The 21,514-nt window shown below is 40.3% G+C and overlaps 1 protein-coding gene across 24 annotated transcripts in view; it reads left to right on the plus strand.

Annotated features, from left to right (window-relative positions):
- ESRRG (estrogen related receptor gamma) overlaps positions 1-21,514 on the plus strand; it is a 471,650-nt gene that overhangs the window by 187,311 nt on the left and 262,825 nt on the right. For 2 of the 24 annotated variants that reach the window (XM_083605305.1, XM_083605294.1), the window contains one exon: positions 17,379-17,407. The exons of the other annotated variants lie outside the window; for them this stretch is intronic. The gene's annotated coding sequence lies outside the window, so the exon portion shown is untranslated. The remainder of the gene's footprint in view (positions 1-17,378; positions 17,408-21,514) is intronic. 24 annotated transcript variants of the gene reach the window in all.

Consider the following 21,514-nt stretch of genomic DNA (forward strand, 5'->3'; position numbering starts at 1 on the left):
CTTCTGCCTTTCTCCTCCCGCCTCCCACACCAGTTCTTTGAGGTGTGGTTGCTTGATAGCTCTGTGGGCGTACTGGAGCAGTCCCACTGTTCCTCACCCCACCCCAGTTTAAGGCTATTCTGTCCTAACATAGTGCTTCCTTCCCCAGTCTGATGGCTATTTTGGACCAGATATTTCAGATTAAACTCTCACCAGACCTAGGCAGCATGATCAATGGTCAACATGATATTATACTGTCATTTATTAGTCTCCTTACATCAAAAATGCCCCAAAGTGTAGCAAACCAAAATCTAAAACAGATACAGTATCTATACATTTCATAAAAACCAAAGAACAATTGCTGAAAATTGCTGTGCATTTAATTCACAGCATTTCAACACCCCCCACAAACCCCACAACCTTAACATGGTCAATAAATAGCTGTAGATGGGAGTTGCAGCATTTGGAGCACCCCACATTGAAGAAGGATGGCAGATATCAGACAACAGGACATGTATTCAGGCAGAATGCAACAGCTCTGGTATTGCCTCTTTTTATGTCAAAGGCATGCCTAATGCAATTCTGTATGTGGTTAACCAGTTATACTGTATACCTTTTAAATGTATGTTGTTCTCTTGTCTGTACAACTTTTCTCAATCTGTATTTTGTATTATCACATGTGCACTGTTTTCAAACGGTTTCTGTGTGTTGGTATATGTTTTTTATCTGGGATCATCCTTCTCAGTTGTCCCTCCTTCTTCCATTGCCTTTGTCTCAGGCACTCAGACTAATCCCAGCCATCCGCTGGCTCTCATTTTGGGATAATAGCCTCTCTCCTTTGCTGTTGTCTTGTCATGTTTGATTCGGCAGCACAAAGACTTTAAATTAGCCAAAATGTTTCCATGCTGGGCTTACTCTGCTGCCGCTACCAGTTGTAGATCCACTGAACCACTTGATGCTGAAATTGATGATTGCTCAGAATGGGTAAGAAATTGTTGGTCACTGCCAGGAAGATTCATTCACACCAGGCCCCTTTAAGCAACATAAGAGGGAAGGAGGGAGATATTTCCTTCTTTTTCCTAATGCCTAGCTGTTGGCTGTATTGTCCTTCTACCAGGTTCCCGCTGAGTGATTACAGACTTGCTAGGCTGGGTCCTTCCTCTGATTTCAGAAAGCAAAAACAGAGAGGGAGGAAAAATCCATGAAAGAGATGCAGTCTGCAGTTAAACTCAGTGAGTTACAGCTTTTAGTTTTTAACCCACTAGTGAAGATACAACATTAATTTCATTCTTGCTTTTTGTTCCCACCATATTGAAACTTGCTCAGCAATGATTCTTAACTAGTAAAAAGCCACTGTCTATAGCCTATGGCCATTTGTGCTAATGTTTCTATAGCCTATCACCATTTGTGACATTTCCAAAGGAAACAAATGTTCTCTAGTTGTAGCAAATAATATTTAAACAAAAAGAACTGCTAAGTTATAGGACCTATGTATTTGGCAGAATGTATGGTTTAGTTCACTGGCTTTTATTAGCTAAAACAAGTTTTCTTTCAAAATTTTGGCGGAAGTTAGAAGGAGAACTAGAAGAATTTCTAGTACATTTGCTTTAATTAACACTGGAGAGTTTTGTAATAAGCACTAGATGCCTGCAGGCATGTCAGAAACTACATGAAGTTGGATGGATAAGGATATATGGGCTTGCATTCAACACAGCAGTAAATAAGTGTCCTGTCAGCGCAAGGATTCCTGGTTGCACAGTGGAACTTCTCCACCTTTCCTTTCCCTCACATGCTCTGCATCCTCCTCAAATCTGCTCTGGGGGCTTGGGAAACCCCAGAACAGATTTAGGGGATGCACCGGCGGAGGAGAGGGGGGGTGTCCCATTGCGCAAATGGGATCCTTGCAGTGACAGACTCATGCTGCATTGCATAAAAGCCTATATTATGGAAATGTATCTAGAAATATAATTGAATGAGAACCTTTCCTTGTGTCCATGAATCTTCTTCAATTTGTCATTTTTAACTTTAATACTATAACATTATTGATGGAATTTTGTGCATACTTACCAATAATTAAGGTACCTGTTCACTAGGGCTTAATTCTAAGTAAACATGCATAGGATTGTGTTGTAGCACCCTCATATTGAATCATAGATTCATAGAATCATAGAGTTGGAAGAGACCACAAGGGCCATTGAGTCCAACCCCCTGCCAAGCAGGAAACACCATCAGAGCACTCCTGACATATGGTTGTCAAGCCTCTGCTTAAAGACCTCCAAAGAAGGAGACTCCACCACACTCCTTGGCAGCAAATTCCACTGTCGAACAGCTCTTACTGTCAGGAAGTTCTTCCTAATGTTTAGGTGGAATCTTCTTTCTTGTAGTTTGGATCCACTGCTCCGTGTCCACTTCTCTGGAGCAGCAGAAAACAACCTTTCTCCCTCCTCTATGTGACATCCTTGTATATATTTGAACGTGGCTATCATATCACCCCTTAACCTCCTCTTCTCCAGGCTAAACATGCCCAGCTCCCTTAGCCGTTCCTCATAAGGCATCGTTTTCAGGCCTTTGACCATTTTGGTTGCCCTCCTCTGGACACGTTCCAGTTTGTCAGTGTCCTTCTTGAACTGTGGTGCCCAGAACTGGACACAGTACTCCAGGTGAGGTCTGACCAGAGCAGAATACAGTGGCACTATTACTTCCCTTGATCTAGATGCTATACTCCTATTGATGCAGCCCAGAATTGCATTGGCTTTTTTAGCTGCCGCGTCACACTGTTGGCTCATGTCAAGTTTGTGGTCAACCAAGACTCCTAGATCCTTTTCACATGTACTGCTCTCAAGCCAGGTGTCACCCATCTTGTATTTGTGCCTCTCATTTTTTTTGCCCAAGTGCAATACTTTACATTTCTCCCTGTTAAAATTCATCTTGTTTGTTTTGGCCCAGTTCTCTAATCTGTCAAGGTCGTTTTGAAGTGTGATCCTGTCCTCTGGGGTGTTAGCCACCCCTCCCAGTTTGGTGTCATCTGCAAATTTGATCAGGATGCCCTTGAGTCCATCATCCAAGTCGTTGATAAAGATGTTGAATAAGACCGGGCCCAAGACAGAACCCTGTGGCACCCCACTAGTCACTCTTCTCCAGGATGAAGAGGAACCATTGATGAGCACCCTTTGGGTTCGGTCAGTCAGCCAGTTACAAATCCACTGAGTGGTAGCATTGAATTCAATATTGAAGTATTCTTCACAAACTAAGCAACAGTTCAATTCATGGGATCTATATTTTATGTAAGTTTCTTATTGGATCCATACCAATATGTTTTATAATAGTAAAGGAAAATCTAGGGAAATTGGCATAGTGGCAGGAGTGAATTCCTGATGCTTTTCAGAGTAGTAACTTAATCTCTGTGACTGTGCTTTCCAGCAGAGTTTGATTTGTTTTGATAAAACATAGGGTGAGTCAATCTGCAAATGTATCCGGTTTATGCTCTACATACAAATGAAGTACCAAATTAGTTTTCCAGTGCTCAATCACAGATGTGAGATGCTTAATGGGATCATCATGTCTTTACTACATGAGGAGACATTTCAAACAAGCAGAAATGTGGTGCAGTCCTGCTTTCAGAGTGCTTATGGAAAATTTGACCACTTGCCCCTGTCCTATGTTTTCAAAAAACCTCCTTGAACATTGAAAGTTACTGTGTCCAGGAGTAGGATTTGCTAAAAACCCTTCTCCCTGATATAACTCAATTCAGGGGAGTTTTAACTGGCAATCCAGCAACAGAAGTTGCACAGTTCAAAAAGAACTGTACCAAATATTATTTCTTCTTATTAGAACTGGCACTTTCTTGCTAAAAACAAGTGTGAGTAGATACAGTGGTACCTTGGGTCACAGATGCTTCAGGTTACAGACTCCGCTAACCCAGATATAGTACCTCGGGTTAAGAACTTTGCTTCAGGATGAGAACAGAAATCGTGCAGTGGCGGCACAGTGGCAGTGGGAGGCTCCATTAGCTAAAGTGGTACCTCAGGTTAAGAATGGACCTCTGGAATTAATTAAGTTCTTAACCCGAGGTACCACTGTATTGGATTATATTTGACTAGAGCATGAGACAGAGATATAAGAAAATGTGTTTAACCTCTGGAAGAAATTGTAGGACCAATATGTCACAATTTCTTTTGGATTTGTAGGCAAGTTGTGAGGTTCAGGGTCATTTCAAATGGTGAAGGGTCTAGATAAAGGGTGGTAACCTGTGTCCCTCCAGAGATTAACCTGTTTTTTTCCAACTCTCATCAGCCTCCACCATCATGATTAATAGTAAAGGATAATGGGAGTTGTAGTCCAGCAACAAGAGGAAGGTCACAGGTGAACATCCCTGGTCTGGACTGTGTGGTTTTGCTGTTTGGTCCATGTGTAACTGTGGTACTTGATGCAGGTGAACTGATGGAGAGTTAAAATGTACAAGACTGCTTAATAATGGTCTGCAAGCTTAATGGTTTGTGAGGAAGCATGAACACCTATGTATGGTGTCCAACCCAATCAAACAAGGTCACAGTCTTGGTGTGTTCCTGACTTCACTGTTACATCTGGAAAACAAAGTTGAATGTTTGTCTTCACTTCTCATTGAGTGACAAGATTGTGACCTTTTCTTTGAGATTCAGATATGGTTATTGCCATTTGTGTTTTCACGAGCTTGAGACTAGACCACTATTCTAGCACACTTGATGTGAGACTAACATGGCTCCTTACTTAGGACTATGTTGGAATGTGCAAGTGGTGCAGAACCAAATATCAGTCAATCTAATAACATAGGATGTAGCACAAAGCGTGAGCCACTCACCAACTAAGTGGCAGCTTCTCTGTGTTGGATTCTCAGGAATATGTTACACCAGTATTCCATCATCTGCACTTCATCTCAGATACCATTAAAAGCACTAACCATGCCTTAAACAGCTTGGGCTTTGTATGTCTGCAAAGAACACTCAGGGTAAACTTGGCTGTAGAGGAATATATAGGTTACAGGAGGCTGACCCATATTCATAATAGTGGCAACAATATGTCTTTTGCCACGATCAAAAAGTTACTTATGTGGATAGGGAAATGCATCTGACTGTGGCTACCTTTTAACACAGGGGTCGGCAAAGCTTTTGTGGCTTGGGCTGGTTCATCGTCCTGCAGACGCCGCGGTGGGCCGGAGTGTGTGTGCAAGCACGTATGCGCAAATGCTATTTCCAGAGCTCCTTCTGGCGTGGAGGAGGTGTGCGCAGCTTCCCGTTGGCTGCAGGAGCTTCCTGCAGCCAATGGGAAGCCGGCCAGCCTCGCGGAAGGCAGTCCCGGCTCTGCTCCGCGCTGGTTTAGCGTGGCACACGGGAGCCGACCAAGCAGGCGGCAGGGGTCCATGGGCTGGTTAAACGACCCCCATGGGCCGCTTGTGGCCCATGGGCCTTAGGTTGCCGACGCCTGTTTTAACACAATGAAGGGTGGATAGACAGCATCCATGCTCAGAATTGCACTCTGCAGCTAATTTTGATCCACATCCAATTAATACCTGCAGTTTCTGACCCACTCTGATATGTCCATGGATCTCCTTAGCTGTATCAGGCTGTTAGTCACTTATGAAAGTGGATCCCACTGGGTGGCAAGATTACTAGCCAGGAGCATTTCTCTCTCATGCTTTCTGAAATAAACACAGAAAAATCATGATGATGTTGATAAAACCCACACCTCACTAATCAGCAACCAATGCCTATTATTAAACAATTGTAATGTGTTTGAATTCTGAGTGTATTTTAGCTAATTCACTTAATATTTCCATTTCTTTAATTTTCAGTTTTATTCTGAATTTAATTTACTGAGTATTATTTTATGCTAATCCACAATGTATTAGTAACAAAATAATCCCAACCTTGATGATATGTTTCCAATCAGAACTCTTTTCCTCACACCAGGGAAGCATCTTTGCCTTTTTTACAAAATCTAATAAGAATGTCATTTATAAAATTACCCTGTTTGAAAGAACACAAACTGCAGCCCAATATAGATCACAGTGGAAAATGATTCAAAATTACACAAGAGGGGCCCCCTTTCTTTTTCTCCCGCTCCCCTCCTTAGTTCAGCTGTCTTATGAAATGTGCAAAGTTTATCAAAGCATTTTAGTTTACAGTTGCTAATCATCCCTTTGTGCATTTCATTGGTATGTTATTTATAGCCTGCTATAAAAGGGTATTTTACAGTATTCTGCTTCTGTGCTGCTTCTGCTGATATGCCCACACAGTGTAACATTGCTTTCAAAGACTTATGTGTGGGTGACACGCACAAACACATACACAATTATGTGTCTGTGTATAACTGAACCTCTGTATCTGTATTTTTACGAATATCTACAAATTTGTCATTGCAAATTGCCTTTGGTGGAGATTCTGACTGCATGAATCATCAAAATAGAGTCCAAGTGAAGCTTTGCAGCTAAAATCCTGCTTCCACCATTGTCGAAGGTACAGGGTCACACACTGTCATCACACACTGTCATAAACAAGACTTAACTAGAAGTCCTTGCCTCATAATGTTTCCTAAGCCTGCCTGTGAAAAGACAGACAGAACTAGAAGCCTCCTGTTTCCCCCTAATAAATTCCGTTTTGAACCCACTTGTTAGTCGAGCGTTGTTCACACTAACTACAGAAAGGGCCCTCTGTCTCGGGCATAAATTACTCTTATGTGCCACTGTCTCTGAGCAGCCCCCCAGTTATGGATTGCTTTGTTCTCAACTTGACAGGAACATAATTAGAACTGTTGATGAAATCTACCAAATTGTTCCTCCGTGGCCTCAATGGTCAGGAAATTTGGCTGAGTCGTATTTGTCACCGACGTAAAGGCTCTAAACACTTCATATTAACTATGTTATTAATGTGCCCTCTAATCTGTCCATGAATTGGTAACACTTGAAGCGAGCTGTGTGCTAATAGCACCTTGTGATAAATACATTGTAATGCTCTTTAAAAGTTTCTAGACAGTGAAAACATGGTAATAAAAAAAAAGTGAAGCCTTCTGTGGTGTCGAGTCTCTCTTTTTTAATCACATTTCTTTCGTATTTTGAGACTTCCTTTTCTGAGCTCGCTGAAAACTTTGGCAATTCTTTGCTTGAGCATCCCAGAGGAAATGAGTGATGTGGCCGTAACAAACCCTGACAAAATATTTACAGTCTTTCTAGTGCAATGCATACTGAATATGACTGGAGAAAAAATGCATTCTTAAAAGAGAATAATTTGTTTTGAGTGCAAAAAGTCTAAAACAGAGAGTGAAATCCAGAGCTGACATTCTGCTGGTGGAACAGCTTTTGATCAAGCAGAGGCAACCAGAGACATTCTGCCTCTGAAACTGAAGGTTGTATACATCCATCATAGAATCATAGAACTGTAGAGTTGGAAGGGACCCTAAAGATCATCTTGTCCAACCCCTTGCAATACAGGGGTGGAACCTACAACCTTGGTGTTATCATCATCACGATCTAATCAAATGAACTATAACTGTGATGACAACTGGTAGCCATTGATAGCCTTACATTCCATGAGCTTATACAAATATGAGGAACAGGAGAAGTTTGGGGATGAGAGACAGGCAGTGTACTAATATTTTTTCTTAGGATCAACCCTCTTTTTCTGATTGTAAATTGTTTTAACTGGTGTTCATCATTTTACATGGTTGTAACCTTATGGTGAAAGTCATCTATGTCATAGCTGCCATAGCTCAGAAATCAGTCATTTGAATCATAGTACTATTTTTTTCTGGCTCTTTAATTTGAATGAATGTATGTGTTTATGAAAGACTATAGATTTAAATGAGCACAGCAACAATATTCATCAAAGCTAATTATGAGCCTCGACACGTGTGTGTGTGTGTGTGTGTAGGGAGGGGGTGGCTCTCCAGAACTAAACTGTAATGCATAGGACCAGGAGATCTTGTGTGTGTGTGTGTGTGTGTGTGTGTATACATCATCTACATATGGTGATTATAATATCATTGAGAAGATATTTGAGATTTACTAAAGTAAGATTTGAATCCCCTTTAACTGTGGGACACATTAACTGAGAAGGAACTGCAAATGTTATTTAATAGAAAAAAACGTGCAGCAATGAATATATCAGGACTGGTGAACTTGCAGACTAAGAGTCATATGCACTCTTGACCTAATTTAACATGGGTGAAGGTAACCAAGGAAGGAAGGAGGGAGGGAAGGAGGGAGTGGGGAAGGCAAAGGATATAGTAAAGGAAGGAAGAGGTGGGAATAATTCTCTGTGAGCCATCGGTTCAGCCCTCTGGCAATAGTGATCTTTCCCAGTGGTGGACCTTGGGGTCTCCAATTTCAGCAGCGTCCTTTGCGATGCCAAAATTTGGTGGCCTCTGCCTTTCACGCTCCATTCTAAATAATCGTTGTAGTGCTCCAAGGCTTTGCACCCAGTGCAAAAGAACCAGTCGTGCTCCCCTACATCCTCCCCTGGCTTTTCCTGGTAACCCACCAAGCAGGGAGGAATAAAAAATGGGGCAGGGGGTAGGATGTCACACAGAGAGACGGGGGGGGGGGGGGAATTGCCCTGCCTACCATGGGCTCTGAGCCCACACATTGATGCCTCCAGCCTTGTTTTCTGTTGTCATGTGGCCCTTAACAGATTACTTATAATGAAGTGATGCCCTGAAAAGAAATCCTGTCTCTATTCTTGAATAGACATTGGATGAGGGACTCTATCAGACTGGGAGAAGCACACACTTGGAGCAAGAGCCTAAAATATAAGACAGTTTCATAAGCTCATATAAAGAGAGATGCTGCCTTCAGACCTGTACATGATCTTCTAAGTTACTGTGAGTTGGAAAATTACTAAATTCTTCTTAACCATAAAATAAATAGTGGTGGTTTCGGCCTAAATATGTAAACTACTATGATAGGGGTTTTCATATATAAGCTGTTAGGCAGAGATTAACCTGTGGTCCTCTAGCTGTTGCTGTACCAGAACTCTCTGACCATTGGCAATGCTGGCTGGGATAGATGGGAGTTTAACAATATCTGGAGGGCCACAGGTTAGCCACTCTCGTTATAAGAAATAGACAGCCCTGGTAGCATATTGCTTAGAATGATACCTAACGTACAAAAAAGTAATTTATTATAGCTGTATTACAAGAAACCAAGTAAATTGCTTTTCACTTCTTCAGTATCTTTCTATTATTTCCTTTTAACTGAAAGGCAAATGAAACAAAAGTGCAAGGCATGCGGCCTTACGATAATGTTAGTGTCTGATTGATCGTCATCAGTATATGACTACAACTTTGGCTGAGATTCTAGGCTTAAATTATTTTGACATTTCTCAGTGAGAATAGGAAATGTTTCCTGTTAGGTTATATAATGCTTCAGAGGCTATTCTAGGTCCACCCATATATCTTCCTTTTGTTCTTTCTTTAAAAACCAATAGCAGATGCATATCTTGAGCAGAGGGACAATGATGGTGGATAGGGAAAATGGCTGTGCAGTCCTTTCACATACAACTGGTCTTTCTCCCTGCTAAACATTGCCCCCAGAGACTACATTTTCACCTGCAGCAGAAGATATGGATACTCAAGTCTCTTCTCTGCAAGGTGGAAAGCAGCTTAGGGGAGAATAACGGCAAGGAGAAAAGGGAGAAACAGCTTCATCCTCTCCTGCACTGGTTCTCTGCTTAGGTTGAAGCCTCTGCAAATGCTTTAGTTTTTAGTTTTTAAAGGCATGCAACTTAGCCTCACATGTAATTTGGTTCTATCGTCTACTTTTCGTGTATCTTTGTAAAAATACTGGTACTGTATGTTCTCAAGCCAGCCTGGAATTGCTTTCTTCCACATGGCAAATAATTAAGGCATGAGTAGAAATCCACTTGTGCAAATTTTGATCCAGTCTGATGACATATGGCTATTGTTGAAAGAGTAAAGGCTAAAGCTTCCTAGTGCCTTGGTGTCTGTTACAGGAAGTAAACATAGGATACAGTCTGTTTGTGCAAAGCAACCTATAATATTTCCTAGTACTTCCAGGAAAGTTGGAGGTAACTTCCATCACATATGCTAGTATGTTCCTCTTTCTCTGACATGTTGCCAACATTTGTCAGTCATATTTTTGACTATATATTTCAAAGTGTTGTAGACCAGTGTACTAGTAATTTACATGAAATTTCTTTTATACTAGAATTAGTGAACTTACTTTCTATTTTTTTAATCCCAGGATATTTTGTTTCTTCCACCCCTAAATTAGGGTGCCATTCTCCAAGTTGTTGTTGTTTAGTCGTTTAGTCGTGTCCGACTCTTTGTGACCCCATGGACCAGAGCACGCCAGGCACTCCTGTCTTCCACTGCCTCCCACAGTTTGGTCAAACTCATGCTGGTAGCTTCGAGAACACTGTCCAACCATCTCGTCCTGTGTCGTCCCCTTCTCCTTGTGCCCTCAATTTTCCCCAACATCAGGGTCTTTTCCAGGGTGTCTTCTCTTCTCATGAGGTGGCCAAAGTACAGGAGCCTCGGCTTCACGATCTGTCCTTCCAGTGAGCACTCAGGGCTAATTTCCTTAAGAATGGATAGGTTTGATCTTCTTGCAGTCCATGGGACTCTCAAGAGTCTCCTCCAGCCCCATAATTCAAAACATGCTCCAAATAATGTCTGTCAAATGTTAGCCATTAAAATTCTGTAAGCCTGTATGACCAAACTTTCACTGATAGTAATTATAGTGAATTATTTGCTCAAAATCGGTGAACTTTTTGGTCACTTGTTTTGTATACTTAAGTTGCCAGAGATCACCTCCTCTTTCAAGGTGGTTTCTCTGATGTAACTGAAACTGCACCCAGTTAGTTTTTCATCTTATTAGGAATCATTTTCCATTTAACATATATTAGAGAAAGTAAGCTTTTCTGATTGCTGCATGATGGTGTTGGGGCAAGTATAGAAAGTAATTCTGCTTGTAGCAGCTCTTCCCATTCATCCTTTGAACTCAATATAATCAGACTGTCTAATATGGCCAACCCTGTCTGCCTTCTCCCACTACAACTTTGTTTTCATAGCTAAGCTTTTAGCTCAACATGGTATTTTAAGTAAGGTTGTTCTTTTTTTAAAGGAAGGTTGTGGTGAGCACTGGATCATCCCATATAACAGAGTCTGTTTAATTTTATTTTGCAATTCAAAAAGATGTTCAAGGGTGGCCAAAATACAGATCTATTTTACCAGCAAAACCCAGGAATTTATGCTGAGAGGTCAATGGACTTTTGCTGGTGTAAAAATGCAGGCTGTGATGAAAATTAAACCCATTAATTTGGTTAATATGAGCTCTCTCACAGCAACAGTTGCATAGAGCATATGCTCCTAGATGCTCATGTTTGAAATGATGATTCACAGTTAATCGTTATGAGAAATAGCTTACCACTTCATAAACTCTAGGAAAGACTGTTTTCTTTTTCAAACATTTAAATTACTCAGCCATTTTATGCATTAAACCCAATTATAACTAATAGTATTTCAGAGAATTTAAAAAGCCATTTCTTGCACGATAAGTACTTAGCACATTTTATCACATGGCAGTGGGACCCACTCTGTACCACAGCATCTAAAAATAAATGTTGAATTGAAACTCAGCAAGACTGTTAGATTGCAATCCTGTGCATGCTTGGTTGAAGTAAATGGGACTTTCAGGTGATCATGGATAGGATCAGGCTGCTCATTAGATGTGCATATATTTCCTTAAACTGAAAATACCTTAAAGGCATGGTGAATAACAATATATTGCCATAATTATGGTGAATTAAACTATTGGAGTCATGCCATTTCTAATGGAGCTGGAGCATGACATTAAAAAGAGCAACCACTTTTCTGGAACCATAAGTTTGGATCCTGTAGTTTGGATCACTTACATAGTGATCCTGCCAGCAGAAGCAGGAAGGAGACCTTCACTGGATTTTACTCCCCCCAAAAACCATTCTGAGATCCCCTAGACCAGTATGAGAGAGAAAAAAGAGCTGCTGAGGGAATTGACAAAAATGGTCTTTCCCATTTCTGCCAGCAGGATCCTCCATAAGGTCAGTCAGAAATTTGCATGACAAAATTATTAGATTAATGATGATGGTGGAGTAAGCAGGGAAAGTGCTTCTGAGAGCATTGCATTTAATTTGCATGACTAGGAACATGCTTATATTAGCCATTGTCATGCAGATCGGTAGAATGATACACTGGTAAAAATATGGTATTAATGAGTCTGCAACTTTAATGAAATTATGCAGCCATCTAGGTTGTCTTGTCAAGTTTTTTATATTCAAAAATAGGACCCATCACCATGATGGTGAAGTGGTGTTTTGCAGTTGATCATTGTGAGAATCTACACATCTTTTTCAGTGGTTCAATGCATTCATATTGTTATCTATGAGATCTGCAAGCTTCACAGCAAATTCAACAGGAGTGTGGTTCATGCTCTGAACATGTGCTTGACAACTGACAAGACTCAGGAGGACAAGATGCCTTTGTTGATTTCCACTTAAATGTGGCTCCATAAATGGGACACTACTTTGATTATCCATAGTTCTTATAGAAAGCAAGTAAAGAACTGGGAGTTTTCAGAATGCAGGACTTTGACCTCATTTTTATTTCCTCACTGTCATCACTGTCATCCCAATTTCTTCTCTATGTAAAATAGTTTGAAACATCAACAGTTGTTTGAGCGAGTGGAGTATTACATAGATTCATTATTAAATAGCAGAGAAATTAAAGAACTTGCCTTGGATTTTTGTTATAGGGTTATCTATATTTAAAGTCATGTGGTCATTGGGTTCTGGGTTAATGCCACATTAGACTGCAGCCGCAGATCATGATTCTGCATGCTTCCCCTATAAATATTCCCTTCTGCAAAAAACAGGTACATTGGTGAGAAGTCTAGGTCGGAACATTTTTCCCTGATGGACCAGTTTTTCCAAGGAGGGATCATGTTAAATAGGGGAGTATTCAAAAACAAGATCACCACTGCAATTTGAAGTAGTAGTGTCTATGACCTGCACCACATAATCTTGCTGAATGTGTAGTTGGCTCAAAGGGCTGAACTACTGTACATTTTACATGGAGATATAATGTGCTACAAAAAACCCCATAGTTTTTAAAATGAAAAGCATCTTTGGGAGAGTACAGTTTTGGTATAGAAGGCTTTCCCATTTGTGTTTTTCTCATTGCAATTCTTTGCACACTCCAGCTGCAAAGGAAGATTCCAGATGTGTATTCGCCTTTGCAAATGTATGTCTGGAAACCCACACCATCATGGGGAAAACCAGTTTGGGTAAAGTGTTGTGGTGGAAAGCTAGTAGGTGGTGGAAAGGTTACACACACCCTCCCTAATGCACCATCTTTCCTTCAAATCACTCTCTTCTGAAGTGGCTGTGGCAAATGATTTCAAACTGATGTGTTAAAGTCATATGAGAAGTATGTAATACCACAGGCAGTGATGTCCGAATTGTCCCCAAGACCATTGAATTAAAGTTGTCAGCGACTAAGATTTGCCAAGTAAAGTCATACTTATCAATAGCTCCTCTTGTTAGATATTCAAAGTTCAAGTGCTTGTTTGCTTTAGTTAAGTGCTCTGAAGTGCTTCAAAAGGCATTGGCCCTATTATATAAACAAATAGAGAAACTGTTAATTGCTGCTGCCCGTTTAGAGTGACGTGCCTAATATGGATTGTTTAGCGGAGGTCTGCAGTACGTTAGCTGTAGTCTTGGGGAACCATAGCTTTAAAAATTCTTCAAGTAATGAAGCTAGCTTGTAGCCCAGGTATTTGCTCAGGGATAAAACACTGGAGAAGACTGGAAAAAGAAATAGGATAAATACTTTTATGCCATTCCTGTTAAATGTTTTTATTTATTATTTCTTTATCCCACATTGTCTAAGGCTGATTCACAGAGGCCATTTTCTTTTTCATGCAAATGGTTTTGACTGCTTCTTCATATACATTCACATGGACAACACAGTATGTGAACTGGCTGTTCATGATTGAAGCTGAAGACAGTTTCCAAGATGGTGGTGACACTTTTTTCGAGTACCTGAAATCATGTAAATTGCTGCTAGCTTTATCTGTGATTTTTCGTTTCCCTTGTTATGTTGCCTGTGTGAAAGTTTCCCTGGCTACATGCACAGAGACACAAATGTGTTGTGTGACCCGCTTCTAATATTTCATGTGATATTCTTGCTTAACCTGCTGGTGTTCATTACTTGTACTCTTAAGACCGTCATCTCTGCAAGGCAGAACGCAATGGAGATATGAACTATTAACACTACATAGAATTTGATCACTCAACACATTTTTGTATCTATGTGGACAAGCCTGACCATCTTCGGGTAACATAACAAATGAAGTGGTCTAGGAGGCTATGGTGCTTTTAGGATATTAGTCTAGTTGATTCAAGAGGTATCTTCCAGTTCTGGAAATCTATTATGTATAAGTGTACAAAACAAGCATATTTCTCATTCTTTCCTGCAAGATCAGTGGATATTTTTGTAGCCGATTTTTCTCATGCACGTTATGAGTAATTTTGATTGAAGTCAACACAGCTGAACCTTAAGGTGAATGCACTTGGGCTCCTACAAGGATTTTATTATCAGAAGATTTGAGGTCTGATGAACAGCTTATAAGGATCTTTGCTATTTCCTTTTACAGTGTCAGTCGTGGTATTTGGAGCAGCTTGAAAAATCAAGTTTCATAAGGTCTGATGGTAAAGTACTCCATCAGAGATTATGCTGATCCAAATAGAGTGAGAAAGTGTGTTAGCCATGGAGCAAAAATACATACCAAATCGGCAGCAAACCACTTTGAATGGCAAGAACTGTGAGTGTAAGGAGTTAACCTCAGCCCTTACAGCCAGAATTAGATAATTTGGCATCCATTCCTGGATGAGATCAGTTATTGGAAACCTGATATGCATATGGTTTTCTTTTATGTGATTCAAATACTGCATGCAAGTCCCAGAATGGAGTTGCAAGACAATAAATTAGCCCTATAGCTAATCTAAACGCCATTTCTAAAAAAAGAAGCATGACGAATCTTATAAATAGTTAGACATTACTTAGCTTGAAACTACTTTTGTCAAATCTGATCAGTGCCAAAAAGTCACCTTTCTAAACATTAGCTGGGGGATTAATCAGGAATGACAAAAATGTACTTTCGTCACAGGAAACAGAGTAATCCTTTAAAATTCAATAGAAGAAGCTGAATGGGTCCAAGGCCTTTGATTGCCCCCAAGCAGCTGCATTACATATTTCATGAGGTGGGTGGACCCAGGATCCCTTGCAGTCAGCTGCAGCAGCAGATGTCATAGTTCTGTAGCACCAGAATTCTTATAGCCATGCAGGTTCATGGCTTCCAAGTGGATAAAGTTGTTCAGGATGCTGCTATCCTCTCAACATCTACATGTTCATCCACTGGGCTCCTGCTTCAATTTTGTAAAGCCCTACAATGACAGTGTTGGATCTCCTCCACCATTCAGTAGCACTTAGCAGTGACCTTTGGAATTTGAAAAGCAAACCACTGCACAAACCACCACTGCCTGGGTTATCGCCAAGCATGCAGGCCATAACTCTGGAATGTTAGCTTCTGTCCTAGTGCAGGGGCCTTCCTGTCCATAGACCAAGAGAGACTCTAGTATGAACTGTGGTAGCAAGAAACTTCCCTTTAGCCCAAGATTTGATGACTTTATGTTTTCTTGGAAAAGTACTACTACTTTGTGCAAAGCGCTTTACATTTGTCACAGCAATTTTTGAGATGGGGAACAGATTCAAGTTTCTGCTTTGCCTGTTTTAACGGCAAAATATTAGATATCACTTCAGATCTGTATCCTAAACTCTTCAGCCTTACAACATTTCCTCCATTTTAAGTTTGGCTTTTGGGAAGGGCTGCAAGCTGCAAGTGGTTTTCCCCCTTCCGTATCTGTTGCTATGTAGATGGAGCTGGGAACTGGCATGCCCTGTGCAAGAGTTTCACCCTCTAAAACAAGGATGGGGAACCTGCAGCCCTCCAGATGCTGTTGGATTAACATTCCAAGCAGCTCCAGCAAGCGTGGCCAGTGGTCAGGGATGTGTAAATTGTAGTCCAACAACTTCTGGAGAACTACAAGTTCTCCATTCCTGCTCTAAAAGGTTTTCAGCAACTGCTGAGGCCTCACCCAATGAGAAAGAATGGTTTGATCGTTGCCACTACCTGTTTGTGAGTTGTAAAAGTCCACACACACTGTTCCAAACAGTTTCTAACATTTCTTTTGGGTTTTTTGTTACCAGTAGATTCCAGAATAACCAACAAGTTTCCTAAATGTTCACTGAATTTATGTGAGCTAAGCAGGCCATTAGTTCCCTGGTACTGAATGCACTTCTAGTTGACTGCAGAGACCACTAAACACTGATAGATTTTAATTCATTTTGAGAATTAGACAGTGCAGTATGTATCTTTTGAAAATTGAATGAGGAAGACTAGTATGAGGGCCTCTCTGTCATTCCTCATTTCAGGTCCATAGCAACTGTATTTTTTATGCCACACTAAATATCACTTTCTTTGCTGTGTTTACATCCACACTGGCATTTGCTGTGTTAGCATTATTAGCATATGCATCTGAGTTTTCTCAGCCATTCTTCAGTAGGTCACTATCCCTTCTCTAAAAAATACATCGAAAATCACATGTATCTGGAAAGATATGCATGATCTTAAAGATCTAATACCAAATACATTTCCCTTCCAATTTATTTGCAAAAAAAGGTGAATGTAAAATTTAAAACATCGCACATTGCATAGGCTTCCCAATAATTTGGGAAAATAAGGAAGTGTAATATCTCCTTTCCAAAAAATAAAATAAAATAAGTCTTTTAAAATTTTGTATGAATAAATACATTTCTTTTAACACTTTTGTTGTTTTAAAAAGCTATTTTTTATCTGAGGTGTGGGAAGATGTGCTAACCTTGTCATCGTGAGTGCAGCAGAGCAGAAATGATAACTGTATATACATTTTTATTTTATTTTTTTACAAAAATCGAGTGCGATTGTGTGTGAGAGGAGAGAGAAGGGTAAGGGGGAGGGATGGAGAGAGGAAGAGAGACAACTTATTTAAATCCTGAATACAGTCAGACCTCATATGCATTGTTAAAAAAAAGCCCTAAAGAATTGCATATGGATTAGGGGGATGAATATTCTATTATTTCAGGCTGTTCTGCTGATCTTCTTATTGTGACTTTGCGCTTCAGAAATCTGCCAGGAATTTGGCTTTGCTGTACTAGGCAGTAATTTTAAATGTGTATCAAGCACTTGATAGTGTATGATTTGCGTGCTGTTGCATTCCCATTTCCTAAATTTTCCACCAATTTATTACTTTTTTCATACTGTTTTAATATTTCAGGATGATGAATATATACAGCATCATTAAAGGTAAATAAAAAATGCATGAAATTAAAAAATGGAATATTAGATGTTTCTTTTCTGTAATCCCTAGGTCCAATAGAAATGAAATGTCTCTGTTCTGTCAAGTAATCCCTAAACATGATTATGGACGTTGTAGTTTCCACATAGCCCACGTAATATTTGTATCATATAAGCCTATTTATGTAAGGTTTGAGTAAAAATTGTTATTAGAAGACCCATAAACCTATTTTACAATTCAGAAAGATATGCTTGCCTCTTAATCTCCCAACTTTTATTATTTTCCTGGAGCTGACAGCAATGTGTCTTTAATTAATTTTTCAGAACGTTGTTACATCATCTTTTGGGTACTTTCAGGATGATTTAGTTATCTAGTTTGAAATGTCTTTTTTAAGATGCAGGATTTAAGCCAAGCAGCTCACCCAGTTGTGTTGTTTCTCCTTAAATCTAAGCTGGTGGGACACACAGCTTTTTATGGGTATTTTCCTATCCCTTGCCCCCCCCTTTAAAGCCAGTTTTAAACTCAAATGTGGTATGGGAGAAACACAGATTTTCTACCACTCCCATTTTTAGGATAAAATATCAAGGGAATCGACAAAGGCTCTTGTAGCACCTTTAAAGAAGAAAATATTTATTATGTGGCATAAATTTTGTGGCATATAATCTGCTTTATCATATGCTTCTAGTTCAAAAAAGCTTGTGCCATAAATAATTTGTTACTCTCTGAGATTCTGCAAGACCTTTGTTGTTGTTGTTTTGCTGCAACAAACTAACACAGTTATCAATCTGGGGAGGGGAGGGGAGGGGATCTAGATTTTGATATTGCAAGCCTGTATTACCCTTTTGATATTGATTCATTGGAAAACAGGACACAGACATTTGAAACATGCTTTTGATATAGGGAAGTGGTTGAGAACCTATTTATTTATTCCAACTATTTACATACTGCTTAACACCATAGTCTCTAAGGTTACAATAAAATGACTAAAGACACACTAAAGATAAAATCAATTAAAATTAACCATAAAATCAGGGGGGAAATACTGAAAATGCTTGCTTAAATAAAAAAGATATTCACTAAATGCTGGATGTTCAATCTGGGCCCGTCTTATCTCAGCTGGAGAGATTTCCACAGAACTGGACTCAAAATTCTGGAAGCACAGCTTCTGGTGGATATGAGCTTCTGAGCCATGGAGGAGTGTTGTCATGGATTCCTGTTATAGATGGGAAAGCTATATATGAAAGGCACTATCAGTAACTCTCTCAATGGTTTCTGGGCAAATCAAAGGTTGCTTCTACACTTGCTGATTTCGCTGGAATTGCTATCCTTTGTGCACTCCATTTTTAAAGATCCAGACATTGTGATTATCAGCCCATTGCATTTCACTGTTTACTGTGTTGCCCTCCCTTTCCCCCCAACCTCGTTGGTGTTGATTTTTCTTCTTGTAATTATATGCGGTTGTAGCACCAGCCTTTCTAGTGTGGATAGTCAAAGTGCTGTTAAGACTTTTAAGGGTTCCTTTGCCGTTAAATAATTAAGCACTCCTGTTAGAAGATTCAGCCTCCTTTATTGGTGTGGGTGGTGAATAACTAATGAATAGCCTATATGGTGCTTTTTGGATAGCCAATTAATTGCCCCAATGTCAGTTTCTATTCCTATGGGTGTTGATATGGGTGTGTATGTGTGGTGTGGCTTTAATTAGCAACTTGATTTCTTCTTATTTTTTATTTTTTGCTAATTTGCTACTAAAAAATGAAAAGATAAATGAGAGCAATTAATGATTAAAGCCTTCCCACCCCCACCTCACACCTGTGGGAATGAAAACTGACTCTGGGGCAATTAAGAGAACTAATTCATTACCAGTTGCTGTGGTATGTGTGTTCATCATTAAGCAATGAAACATGCACCTAAAAGGAGGAGAATTTCTAGGAACCTTTCCTTTGGCCCTCCAGATGTTGCTGGATTCCAGATCCCATGACATCCAGCCAGCATGGCCAATGATCAAGGATGATGGGAGTTGTCATCCAACAACATCTGAAGGGCCAAAGCTTACCCACTCCTGAAGTAAGCATTTATAGTATGTCAGCTATGGGGAAGGGCATTGCTGGATAATACTGTATAGTTAGTGTAGTTTGTTGCTCTCCTGAATGATTCAAGCACTTAAGGGCTATAGTTAGGAAGTAGTGAACTGCTATTATTAAGTTGATGTTCCATAACCATAAAAACAGATCCATTGAAAGGTGCAATCCCCATCTTAAATATTTGTGTACGCATATTTAAGCCATTTCTTTAACAGCAGATATCATGCTATATGGTGGAGTTGGAGAAAAGTGGACAGAGAAATGTTTATTTCTCTCTCTCATTAAGCTATAGAATTTGATTCTATGAGAGGCTTTTAAAAGAGAATTAGACAAATTTATGGAGACTATCAGAGGTTATCAGAAGCAGTAGGAATTCTTATGATTACCAGTTTCTGGAGGGAAGAGCGCTGTTGCACTCAGGTCCTGCTTGTGTGCTTCTCATAGGCATCTGGTTGGCCACTGTGAGAGAAGGATATTGGAGTAGATGGGCCAATGGCCTGGTCCAGCAGGCTCTTTTTGTGTTGTTACGGAGCTCAGTTTGGGGAGCTGCTGTCTGAATGTGAAAGTCATAAATTGGCGTCAGGTTGCCCCAAAGAGTGAGAGGGCTTGGTGCACGCTGTGTGCGTGATGGCTCATCATCTGGAGGAGGCTGAGTGCTCTGGAGGAGCCAGCCACTGAAGCTGTGACACGCGACACGTTGTGTGTGTGATGTCACACATGCGCAATGAGCGCCAGGGACCCGGCCCTCTTCCAGGAAATATTGAGAGAGTTGAAAACAGCTTGGACCCCTAGAGTTGGTGCACCTGGCTCTGGATGTGTAAAGGTAAAGGTAAAGGGACCCCTGACCATTAGGTCCAGTTGTGGCCGACTCTGGGGTTGCGGCGCTCATCTCGCTTTATTGGCCGAGGGAGCCGGCGTACAGCTTCTGGGTCATGTGGCCAGCATGACTAAGCCACTTCTGGCAAACCAGAGCAGCTCACGGAAACGCCGTTTACCTTCCCGCCGGAGCAGTACCTATTTCTCTACTTGCAGTTTGACGTGCTTTCGAACTGCTAGGTGGGCAGGAGCAGGGACCGAGCAACGGGAGCTTACCCCGTCGCGGGGATTCGAACTTCCGACCTTCTGATCGGCAAGTCCTAGGCTCTGTGGTTTAACCCACAGCGCCACCCGCGTCCCTTCTGGATGTGTAGCGTATACATATTTCTGGATCCATTTCACTGTTTTGTTTGATAATCAGTGGCATTCAGTTGAAATGTTGTTTACTTATTCACTAAAAGAATAGTCTGCTTTTTAGTCTGAGAGACCAAAACGTTTATTCTAATGCTAGCCCAAAGAGTATCTAAAGCTATGTGAAGAGCAATTTTCATTGACGCAAGCAAACTGAAGTGTATCATGTGTACTTAATTTGTGCTAATTGATACTCTGATACAGATACGCTAGAGCAACGCTTTTTTAAACACCAAAAATGCTACTCTTGGAATGTAAAATAACATTTGCACATAGGATCACAGACTGGATAAGAATGAATAGTGGGTGTACGCAGCATAAAAATCAGTGGCATTTTAGGCTGTGTCATCAAAGACTTGGGAACTTATAGTACCACACTAAATTATTGGAAGTTAAAATCAATAAAACATTAGGACAAAGCTTCCTAATTAGAAGATTGATTCAGCATTTTTTCAAGCTGGTGACAAAAGTTGCTGAAACTTTAGTTCAGGACAAACATCATCGCATTCTTTTTTGTATGATGAAGACAATGGCTATGATAAGTCATTTTATCAGTGTAATCTGTAAAGTGCTTTACATTCTTTTTCTTCTTTCCCCCTCATAACAATACTGTGGAACAGACAAGTCATACTTCCACTGATGAGTGAGTTTTGATGCTATGAGGCAGAGCATGGAATCCTAAGTGGATGTGGGTGGCCTGAGGCTGAAACCTTCTTGAAGTCCAGTGCTCTGTCCTTTGTGTCAGAAAGGGACATGCAAATCTCTCAATATCAGTTTCTCATTTTTCCAATCTTAAGTTCAGATCTT

Source organism: Podarcis filfolensis (assembly GCF_964270895.1).
Source record: "Podarcis filfolensis genome assembly, chromosome: 3".
Taxonomy (NCBI): Eukaryota; Metazoa; Chordata; class Lepidosauria; order Squamata; family Lacertidae; genus Podarcis; species Podarcis filfolensis.